Source organism: Callorhinus ursinus, unplaced genomic scaffold (genome assembly GCF_003265705.2).
Source record: "Callorhinus ursinus isolate GAN/ISIS: 27379988/994484 unplaced genomic scaffold, GSC_fseal_2.0 scaffold65, whole genome shotgun sequence".
NCBI classification, from domain to species: Eukaryota; Metazoa; Chordata; class Mammalia; order Carnivora; family Otariidae; genus Callorhinus; species Callorhinus ursinus.
Window position 1 is genome coordinate 308,117 of NW_027397127.1, and position 11,239 is coordinate 319,355.

The following is an 11,239-nucleotide window of genomic DNA, read 5'->3' on the forward strand; positions in this document are numbered from 1 at the left end:
GTAGAAGAGGTTATGAAGGCAGAATCTATGTGATTTGATGACTACACGCATCTGGAGTGAAAGATGTTGAAGTTCACAGCAAAGAAAGAAGTCAGTTCCTTATGATTGACTATTACATTTGTTTCCCTGATTGGTTCAGCACAAATTAGGCAGTAGGGCTCAGGTATTTTGGCCTTCACAATAGGAAGTCCTTATTACAAAAGGAACACAGAAGACTTCTTGACGATCAAAGTCCTGAATGGAACTTGAACTCCCAGCAGCACATAGCACAGTGCTGAGCATGGAGTAGGTGCTTAACAAGTAGTACTTGAACTGAATTTAATTGTTGATGTGCTAAAAAGATTAAAGTTCTGTTGGTTTTATTGCTAGCTCAACCAAGAAATAGTCATGTGACCTTGGGAAAGTCATTTAACCTTTCTGTCTCTCCACATCCATTTGGCATTAAGGACATGTAACCGTCCTTCTTACTCTCTTAGTCTATGACTTGATGATTCTAAATTTGCCTTTGTCATTCATCAAATTCTTTTCTGTACCTGTGCTTCACTTCTAGCCCCTACCTCACCCAGAGCTGGGATCTGCTTTGAGCTACCCTGACTGGATTTTTCCCTCCATTTTTGCATGCTCCAAAATGCTCTTTCTTGGCAAGTATCATATGATCTCACTGATATGAGGAATTCTTAATCTCAGGAAACAAACTGAGGGTTGCTGGAGTGGTGGGGGGTGGCAGGGATGGGGTGGCTGGGTGATGGACATTGGGGAGGGTATGTGCTATGGTGAGCGCTGTGAATTGTGTAAGACTGATGAATCACAGACCTGTACCTCTGAAACAAATAATACATTATATGTTAAAAAAAATAGTAGGAAGGGAAAAATGAAGGGGGGTGAATCAGAGGGGGAGATAAACCATGATAGACTATGGACTCTGGGAAACAAACTGAGGGTTCTAGAGGGGAGGGCAATGGGGGGATGGGTTAGCCTGGTGATGGGTATTAAGGAGGGCACGTTCTGCATGGAGCACTGGGTGTTATATGCAAACAATGAATCATGGAACACTACATCAAAAACTACTGATGTAATGTATGGTGACTAACATAACATAATAAAATAAAATTTAAAAAAACACTCTCTCTCTCTCTTTGTTTTATTTATTTAAGAAAGAAGGATGAGGGGTGTGTGGGGGGCAAGGGCGGTGGGGAGGGCAGAGGTAGAGGGAGAAGGAGGAAGCCGACTCTCTGCTGAGAACGGAGCCTGATGTGGGACTCAACATGGGGCTCAACACGGGGCTCCATGAGGGACTTGATCCTTCAACCCCGAGATCACAACCTGAGCCAAAATCAAGAGTCAGATGCTTAACCGACTGAGCCACCCAGGCGCCCCCACTCTCTCTCTCTCTCTTAATTGGGCACCCTCTCTCATCCTCCTACCTCTTTAGTCAAAACTTTTTTTTTTTTTAACCTCAGTGCTAATGTCAGTTAGGTGTTAAAAATATAGCAACCCGCTCCAACAATTTTATACTAATATATGGAGGATTGATCTCTTGGAAGGCCCTCAAGGATTCTCAAACTTTACAAAAGGGATCTCATTATCCTGAGGTTGCAGGAAAAATGACAGAATAAAATAATGTTTAGGAGAGATTTAGTAATATGGGTTTTTTTAATCGTATTATATAAACCTGGTCCTGTCATGCAGATCCAGAAGTATACATTTTTATACAAATCAAGGAAATCAGAGTAGGAAGTGGGCCATATTTTTAATATTCATTTTAGGCCACTCCCTTGCCCAATTTTCATTTGTTCCACTGCCTGACTTCCATCAACAGTTTAACAAGTATTTATTTAGCACCTACTCTATATCATGCAGGATGCTGGTAGTCGTGTTTTAAATACGAGTAGAATATGCCCTCTGTCCTCAAGGATCTCACCGTGTACTATGAATGACAGACATCTAAACAGCTAAGTACTTAGAAAGATATTGACAGACATTTTACCCAACTCAGGGGGGTTCAGAGAAGGCTTTCCAAAACTCAAGCCTCCCCAACTTTTTTAAAGGTCTATAAACCAGGGCCAGTGTGTATCTTCATAACTGTCCTAAGATATGCAGCCGGGATTTCTACAAGGTACGTCCTAAACACAGGACACAGACGATTTACGTTTCCAAACCATACTGGTACATGTAACTTGCTGAAACTGATCTCAATCATGTATATCACCAAAGCCAGTTATTTAATTTTTTCTTTACATTGAAGTGTAAAAGGATATGCCTTTATTCTCTGTTTCATTGGGTATTTTTTAAGAACGTGCCTCTGGATAAATAGTTCTGGCTGATTCAGTTTGTCTCCAAAAGGCAAAACCATTAATTCCCATTAATTCTAGCCTTCTTTCCTGACCTTCTATAAGCCCTGGTTTTAGTTCATCCAAACTGTACATCCATTGAAGAATTAAAGAGATTTTATAGTCTAGTGGGGGGAAAAAATCCTGAAAGCCTTTTTATTTGGTGGTTGTCTCCCAGTTAGGTGCAAAATAATCAGAATGAACATATTTCATGGTGTCCTTCCGTTCAAGTGATTCAACTGAACTTTGCATACGAGCTGGTCAAAGTTCGGCTGAACTGCGATTATCCGAAAAGCCTTGGGATATTAATTAAATGAATGTAAATAAAATAAAATAAAGTTGAAAAAAAAAAGAAAGAAAAGCCTTGGGTGTTTTTGGAGGCTGCAAAATACGTGGAAAAAAGTCCTCCAATTTCAATGTACTCTGCATGGGGCTATCCAATTCCAAGGGCACTATGTGGGGGCTGCATATATGCAAAAAGTGCAGTAGCCGAAGCTGCTCCCCCAGCCACCGGAGCCCCCCAGCCTTGCGGGCTCTGGGCCCAGGCCAAACAGACACTCATCGGGGAATAAATGGTCTGATCTGCGAACAGTTTGCACTATGTAACTGAACCTGTTGAAAGAGAAAGCAAAGCATGGACTTACCCTTCTTACATCATTTTCATGAAAATTGCCAGTCACTGAAAGACTTCTATGTGCAAGTGTGTTCTTTAGATGCACACATGCACATAATCAAAGGCACAAACCTTTGGGCCTCCATATTGATACCACTGCTTGAATTTTTTAAGTGCTAACTGGCTGTAATTTGTACCAGACACGTACGCATGTAGGTATTTTATATTTGTCAGTGTTTCCTTTGCACTCCCACCTAGGCTACTTGCTGGTACTCTGACGCCTCACTGGCTGGCTGGCGGTCACATGAGCAGCAAAGGTACAGATGAATCTACCATGAAATGGCTTGGGGACACCGGAGCAGATGTGCCTGGACATGAGTGACAGTACAGACAGCAGGGAGCAAAGACGCTGGTAGGTGGGCTGAGTCAGGCTAGAATGAAACTTTCTCGCTTTCCCTGCAAGATGTGATGTGCTCCAGAAGCTTCTAGGAGATTCTAGACACAGTGCTAGACCCCTCCCCATCTCCCACCATCTCTTTGCAAAAATTCTCTTGTTTTGCATCCTCAACCTCCTCTCTGTCTCTATTAACTTCTCTCTTTCTTTCTCTTTCCTCCACCTTCTGTCTCTCTATTCTTTCCTCTCCCCCCACACACACCTATATCCTAGGGTCTCCAGACACTAACGTGCTTCCAATAAATCTACCAGCTCTGAAACCCTGCCCAAATCCCGAAGTATCACCCTTCAGCAAATTCTGGGAAGCCAGTCCCTGTGCATAACTTCTATAACCAGCCACGATGCCCTTTGTGCAGTGCATTGAGCCTGTGTCCCCATAGCCCTTCCTAATACTCTTAAAGGAGCCTCAGGCCCCTGGTATCTCCATCATCATTATCACCACCGCCATCATCCCATCATCATCATCATCCTTCATCACGTATGGAGCTGTCCTGAGATGGAAAAGTTGAAAGAGGAGTAATAGCATTGCACTACGGTGTTTTGACTGGGTATTTTTGTTATATACCAACACTGACTGGATTTATATGAAATCCCACTGAATAATTTTTTTAAGACTGTTTAAAATTTATTTATTTGACAGAGAGAGTATAAGCAGGGGAAGCAGCAGAAGGAGAGGGAGAAGCTGGCTCCCTGCTGAGCAGGGAGCCCCATGCGGGGCTCGATCCCAGGACTCTGGGATCATGACCTGAGCCGAAGGCAGATGCTCAAGACTGAGCCACCCAGGCGCCCCCACTGAATAATTTTTAAGAGGTGAGAAAATGTATTGTGTTTGGTTGTCACATATCTCTTTGCCCCGTGATGCTGCCACAGAAAACGCTTGAAGCCCAGTAGGTCATCAGGATTCATCTTTTAGCCTGGAGAAGGAACTTAGCAGAGTGCCATAATACTGCCATCTACGGCTCTTCAGAGCACCTTTGTTTCCTCACTTACTGAGGCAGAGACAGAAAACCACAGAAATGCATAATTCTAGGCACAAGCCCTCCCTTATTGATTGCAGCTCAGCAATGACTCAGGGAAACTGTAATTGACATACTACTACTACTGCTTGCTAGATGCGGTAGATGCACATTAGGTCATTTAATCCCTACAACACACCTAGGGAATGTATAGTACTTTTATCTCCATTGTACAGATAAGGAAACTAAGGCATGGAACATTTAAGTGACTTGCCCAAGGTTATACAGCCAATAATTGGCACAGGGAGGATTCAAACCCTGCCAACTGTGCAAAAAAAAGAAAAAAAGGCCTGAGTCTCAAGTACATCTATCCTTATAAAGCCAGCCCTGAGCCATGTTTGCAAACTCCCTTTCTTTGGCCATTGGCCACATATCTAGGGGCCGGTATGCAAAATATCCTTATCCTCAAGGCTTCCTCTGATGCTCATTTGACTCCACCTTCATGCGGAAAAGGGGTTTTAGAGGAAGGGAGTTGGGGGAGCAAGTGTACTTTGCCAAAGACAACATCAATTCTCCCCTACCCCCTCTCTCACGGTCCTTGTAAGAATAGCTCTCTTAAGGGCGCCTGGGTGGCTCAGATGGTTAAGCCCAGGTCATGATCTCAGGGTCCTGGGATTGGGCCCCACGTGGGGCTCCCTGCTCAGCGGGGAGTCTGCTTCTCCCTCTGCCTCTCCCCCCACCCTGGTTCATTCTCTCTCTCAAATGAATAAATAAAATAAAATAAAACAAAACAGTGAAAAATGTGGATTTTGGACACCTATCCCAGAGCTACTTTGTTTCTTAGGGTAGAATCTGTAAATCTGCAGTTGTGAAATGCTTCCCAGTGATTCTGAGGCACTGGACAATTTGAGAACCAGCACTCCAAACAAACATGGTTTGGTGTATAAAAAGAGTGATAGCATTGGGAACAGATGACCCAGGGGACCTGGCCCTCTAACTCATTTCCTGTGTGACTTTGGGCAAGTCCAGTAATTTCTCTGGACCTCAGTGTTCTCACCTGAGAAAAGGGAAAGATCTCTGCTTCCCATCCCCTCAAAGTTATACAGCCCAAATACAAACGTGTGTGAAAGTGATTTAGGGTTTTATAAAAATAACACACATTATTATTATTATGGGTGGGGTCAGGGAGAGCAGACTGGAGGAGGAATGCTGTCGGCAGAGACTGAAGGGAGGAGAATCCACTTTCTTTCTTTTTCCCATCAGAGTCCAGACAATGGATTATAGTTTTGTGGAATTTCAAGGTTCTTTCCAAGTCACAACCTCCCTCTCACCACCCCCAACGCCTCCCCCACTTCATGCATTCACAGTTTACTCTTAACAGTGAAGAAGAAGGCTCCTCTCTTCCACTATATTCCTTTAGATGAGAAACCTATCTGAGCAGGTTGTGATCGGTGCCCGGGATGGCACTGTTGGGTATAAGGAATCTTTCCCCTTACCTATTCCTGATTATACTTAGGTATTTATGACTTACTTTCCTCTTACTTATTAGGGACAAATGTAATTAAACAATAGTTCTATGCACGTTAACAGAGATGGAGAAACAAAGTCCATATTTTTGTGGTCATTCAGACTGAGGTTTAGGATGGTGCGAACTGCAGGTAGTCACCTTTAAAAGATGCAGAAAATATCATGCCTTCTTCATTCTTCACACTTCATGAGGCCAAACATTTGTTTTGTTTCTGATCTAAATGGAGGGATTTATTCCTTTGCAGGGAGCATGACCCTACCTAGGCCCCCTTCCTTACCTTCCACCCTCTGAAGCTTTAGTCAAAGGATCTCCTAAGGGATTTCAACACTTTGAAGATTCAAATTGGGTCTAGGGTTTTGTCCAAACATCTGGCTTGCAATTTCTGAATGCCTAGGTCATTCCTGCCTCTCGGAAAAGAATGTGTGCCCATTCTTGCCCAGTCCCGGAGTGGCCCATCTCAAGTGACTTCCCGACCAGGAAATGGGTTTCCTTAGTTTCAGCTTGGCTACCTGGGGTGACCCCAAAAGTCATTCAAATATTCCTCCCAAAGGCAGGCAAACGCTGCATGGGAAATCACAACGAGGAGGAAAAAGCAAGCGAGAGAGGAGAGATGAAACCGGGGCTGTGCGGAGCAGGGCGGTCAGGCTGGCCCCCTGGCAGGGAGCCAGCGTTGGTAAAGCGGCAGCTCGGGGCGGGCGTCGGAGTCCGTCTGGAATGCTCTGCAGTGCGGCCCAGCCTCCATGTCGTTAGAAGCCTGGCGTTTGATGATTCAGCTGCTTCCCGGCTGCCAGGAGAGATTTGGCCAACTGTTTGAAAAACACTGTCTGCCCCAGACCGCACTTGTTTTTATTCTCTGCCTGTTGTCAGGGGCCTCCTCTGAAATGGAACACCTCAGGAAATCAGACCCAAACTCCGAGGCCTTTCTGCTGCTTCTTGGGCCCCCTTTTCAAAGGCAATTATGCCCAAATGGAGACTGTTGGCAGCGGAGTGCTTTCCTGGTGATGTGGAAAGCAGTGTGTTATCAGGAAACGATCCCTCATTAGATCTCCCTTAGATCAAATGGCAAACATGGCGTGCTAGCCCACTCGGCGGATGCTGAAGGCACAGCTGAGATCAGCCGTTGCCCAACTCCCCATCCATCAGTTTGTTCAAAGAGAGAGCTAAGGGGTAATGGAGACACGCATTTGGGGAAGGAATTGAACAAGAGGCTCAGCTGGAGGCTGGCCTCGTGAACTCTACAGTTGGCTCTGGAGACGTTACAGGCCCAACCGTCTAACGAGAAAGCTGGTGTTCCAAGTGAACTAGGCTGGGTCATGCAGAGATGAACACATTACCTTCCACACGGCTTAGGGGTTAAGAGGATGGCCTTTGGAGTCAGACCGCCCGAGCGGGTAGCCCAGCGCCAAGTACCAGTTCCGGGAATGTAGGAAATTTTGTTCTCCGTAGCCCCCTCTTATCATAGTACCATCTTCACGGGCTTGTGAGACAGGAGTAGATACGTGTAGTATTTAGAATAGGGCCTAGCGTATGATAAGCGCTCACTAATCGTGTTAAGTATTGATCTTATTTAGGCCTGGAAGGTATTCCAGCCCACACCTGTCATATGCTATGATTGAGAAGGACGACAGTCTTGGGTTTGAATCCTGGTGCCACCACTTGCTGGCTCTTCGGACCTGGGTAAGTTACCTAACCTTTGTAAGCCTCAGTTTCCCCATCTGTAAAATGGGGATAATCATTGCAGCTACTTCATAGGGTTGTTGTGAGGATTAATGAGCTACCAACAGCTTAGAGCTGTGGCGGGCCCATGGCAACTGCTCAATAAATGATAAATAATCATACAGTAGGCCTAAAACTCTGTGACTCTAGAAACCCCGTATTGTGGGTTTTTTTTTTTTTTCTAGTCTTGGCTCTATTTAAATACAGGATCGTATTTTAAAGATTTAGTCTCTGCTAAGAGATCCTTATATACAAGAAGCAGATTAAAAACCTATTATCTTTCTCCATTAAAAAAAAAACAGTGATGAGGTCTTCATTAGCTCCTCGCTCAGAAGGAAGCAGTTACCCAAGCAAGTAGGAAATAGAAAACAGAACTAACTCCTCCCTCCTCAATCCTTAAATGCTTTATTGGTCTCAATAGTCACTTGGGTCAGTCAGCTGAAAAGGGAACCAGCTGGAAGCAAACCCAGGGTAAACTGGCAATTACCAAACTCCTGCATTTTATGAAAATGTCTGGTTATTCGTCCGACTTCTGGCCCACTCGGAATCTCTCAATCTAGCCTTGATTCCTCTGGCAGGAAGGCTAACAAGGGAGAGAAACAAATCCCCGGCCTTCAGAACCTCACCTGTGGGCCTGCCCTGGCGAGTGGGCTTGCCTTCCCAGAGAAAACAGTGGGACCTCATGGAGAAAAGAAGCTGGCCCAGACCGTTAACAATGATTCTGTGCTTCTCTCAGGCTCCGGCATGGTCCTGAGCTGGGAAACATCATGCTTTAGAAGAAAAAAACCCGATGCCTCTCTTCTCTTGCACTTGCTGTGTGGACAGGCGGAAGGGCCCATAATCTCCCCTGTTCTTCCAGCAATCAATACGCTGAGTTTTGGGAGGACAGCATCGCTCTAGCTCCATCTTGGGGCGTAAAAAGAAACTAGATCCAAATCGACAGATTCTCAAAGAATGATTTCAACTCGTCTACGCAGTTTTGTGACCTGACTTTTTGCCTCAATCTACAGAATTGCACACTAAGTCCAGGCACGGAACACCCTTGCCTGTGGCTGTGGTTCTGCGACATCCAAAGTAATTCTCGCCTTTCCCTTCCTTGAGTCCTCGTGTGGTTTCAGAGCAGCTTCAGGAGAATTCCTGATGTCTGATAGCTTTGCCCTCCTCGGGCCCTTCTCAGCTTTCTGCCCCCCCCCCACCCCTGTTCATCGTTAGCATCTTCACTAGGTCTAAGAAGATAGAGACACAGACAGTTAACCCCTTTTGTGGAAGGCTTGCCTGCTTCCTACAGGCACCATCATTAAGAACCATTGGGTTTTTTTTTAATTTTCTTTTTAAGATTTATTAAAGAGAGCACGAGCAGGGGGAGGGGCAGAGGGAGAGGGAAAAGCAGGCTCCAAGGGTGGGGTTCGATACTATGACCCCAAGATCATGACCTGAGCCAAAGGCAGACACTTAACTGACCGAGCCACCCAGGCGCCATGCTAATCTCCTTTCTAAGGCATTTCCACATTATTCATCATTTCTTCTCATCACCCACTTCCTTCCTCAGCTGTTTATTGACAATAGTATTAGGCGCGATTTTAGTCACTAATTTGTGAAGCTTGAGGTCTGTAAGCATCTTTTTTCCTTACTATTTACAACTCTGTTTATATCTTTTTTCTAAAGTTTATTTTTTTAGTAATCTCTACACCCAACGTGGGGCTTGAACCCATGACCCCAAGATCAAGAGTCGCACGCTCCTCTGACTGAGCCAGCCAGGTGCCCCTGCTTATATCTTTTTAAGCCGGGCCTAGGTCTGAAGTGGGCTCTTTTTTAAGAGACCTAAATCTTTTCACATGACAGAGGAACCTTTTCCTCAAAGATGAGTCAAGTGAACTCACTGGTACTCTCTAATAGCTTCTCAAGATATCTAACTTTCTCCCAACGTTCCTTAGAATAGTTAGTATGGCCGCCTCAATGGTATGGAAATGTGAATTTCAAATAATTGGAGTATGAACTTTATTACACTGAAAGGTCAAGACTTTAAAACGTGATCAGATAAGGAGCCCAAATACAATTCTTAAATGAGGAAGACAGGGGCACCTGGGTGGTTCAGTCATTAAGCGTCTGCCTTCGGCTCGGGTCGTGATCCCAGGGTCCTAGGATCGAGCCCCGCATCGGGCTCCCTGCTCAGCGGAGAGCCTGCTTCTCCCTCTCCCTCTGCCTCTGCCTGCCTCTCTGCCTACTTGTGCTCTCTCTCTGTCAAATAAATAAGTAAAATTTTTTAAAAAATGAGGAAGACAAACATAGTTTATGTAATTCACATGAGGGAGAAGCTAGAGTCTTCTGCTTAAGTAGCCAGGTGTGATCGAAAGGGGACTAAAAGTAGGAGCAGGGAGGGAAAGAGACATAAACAACAACTCTGGGGGCGCCTGTGGTGGCTCAGTCGTTAAGCATCTGCCTTCGGCTCAGGTCATGATCCCAGGGTCCTGGGATCGAGCCCCGCATCGGGCTCCCTGCTCAGCGGGAAGCCTGCTTCTCCCTCTCCCGCTCCCCCTGCTTGTGTTCCCTCTTTCACCGCTGTCTCTCTCTCTCTCTCTCTCTCTCTCTCTCTCTCTCTCTCTCTGGCAAATAAATAAATAAAATCTTAATAAATAAATAAATAAATAAACAAACAACAACTCTGGCTGGGTACTGATAACTGTGGTCTGTGGGAATTGAGAGGACTGAACTTCCCAGGGCACTAAAGAACTTTCTGACTTCAGTGTCTACAGCACCCGACATTGCTTCTGAGGGGCTTTTCATAGTTTTGTACTAGAACCAAACTTTGAGAAGTGTTGTGGTAGAGTGCAGTGGGGACTGGATAAGCAATCAACCTCAGAAGACCTGGGTTCATCATCGTTCTTCCTTTCTCCAGCTGCAGATGCTGAGGTAAGGAGTTCCTCTTCTCTTTTTTTCTTCCTTTTGTGTCTTTTTTAAAGTAAGCTCTACACCCAGCGTGGGGCTAGAACTCACGACCCCCAGATCGAGAGCCTCATGCTCCACTGACTGAACCAGCCTGGTGCCCCAAGAATTCCTCTTCGCTTGGTCTCTCCTTCTTTAACCCTCATAGGGCTATTCTGGGTAGCAAATGAGATAATGATGTCAAAGTGATTTTTAAGCTATTCTCCTTTGGAAATACACCATTGCTTTCAATAGTTGACTAGTTAGAGCGTTCCTTTAAAACCATAGAACTGTAGCGTGGAAATGGGTATCTGCTTTAGATATCTACTTCAGTGATTAGAAAAATACTTTATAGGGGCGTCTGGGTGGCTCAGTTGGTTGAGCGTCCAACTCTTGATTTCGGCTCAGGTCATGATCTCAGGGTTCTGAGATCAAGCCCCGCATTGGGCTCCACAGAGTGTGGAGCCTCGATGGGATTCTCTCTCTCTCTTTCTCCCTCTGCCCCTCCCCGCTCACAGGCTCTCTCTCTCTCCCTCTAAAAAAAAAAAAAAAAAAAGAAGAAGAAAAGAAAAAAGAAAAAATACTTTATATAAATAAAACCCTTATTTCAGTAGAAACCTTATTCAAAAGAGCAATAAATAAAAGATGGAAGCAGGATTTAGCTGCTCTGGTTGAGGCAAAGGTGGATGCTCTCAGTTCCTGCCAATTCTGCTCCTTTAC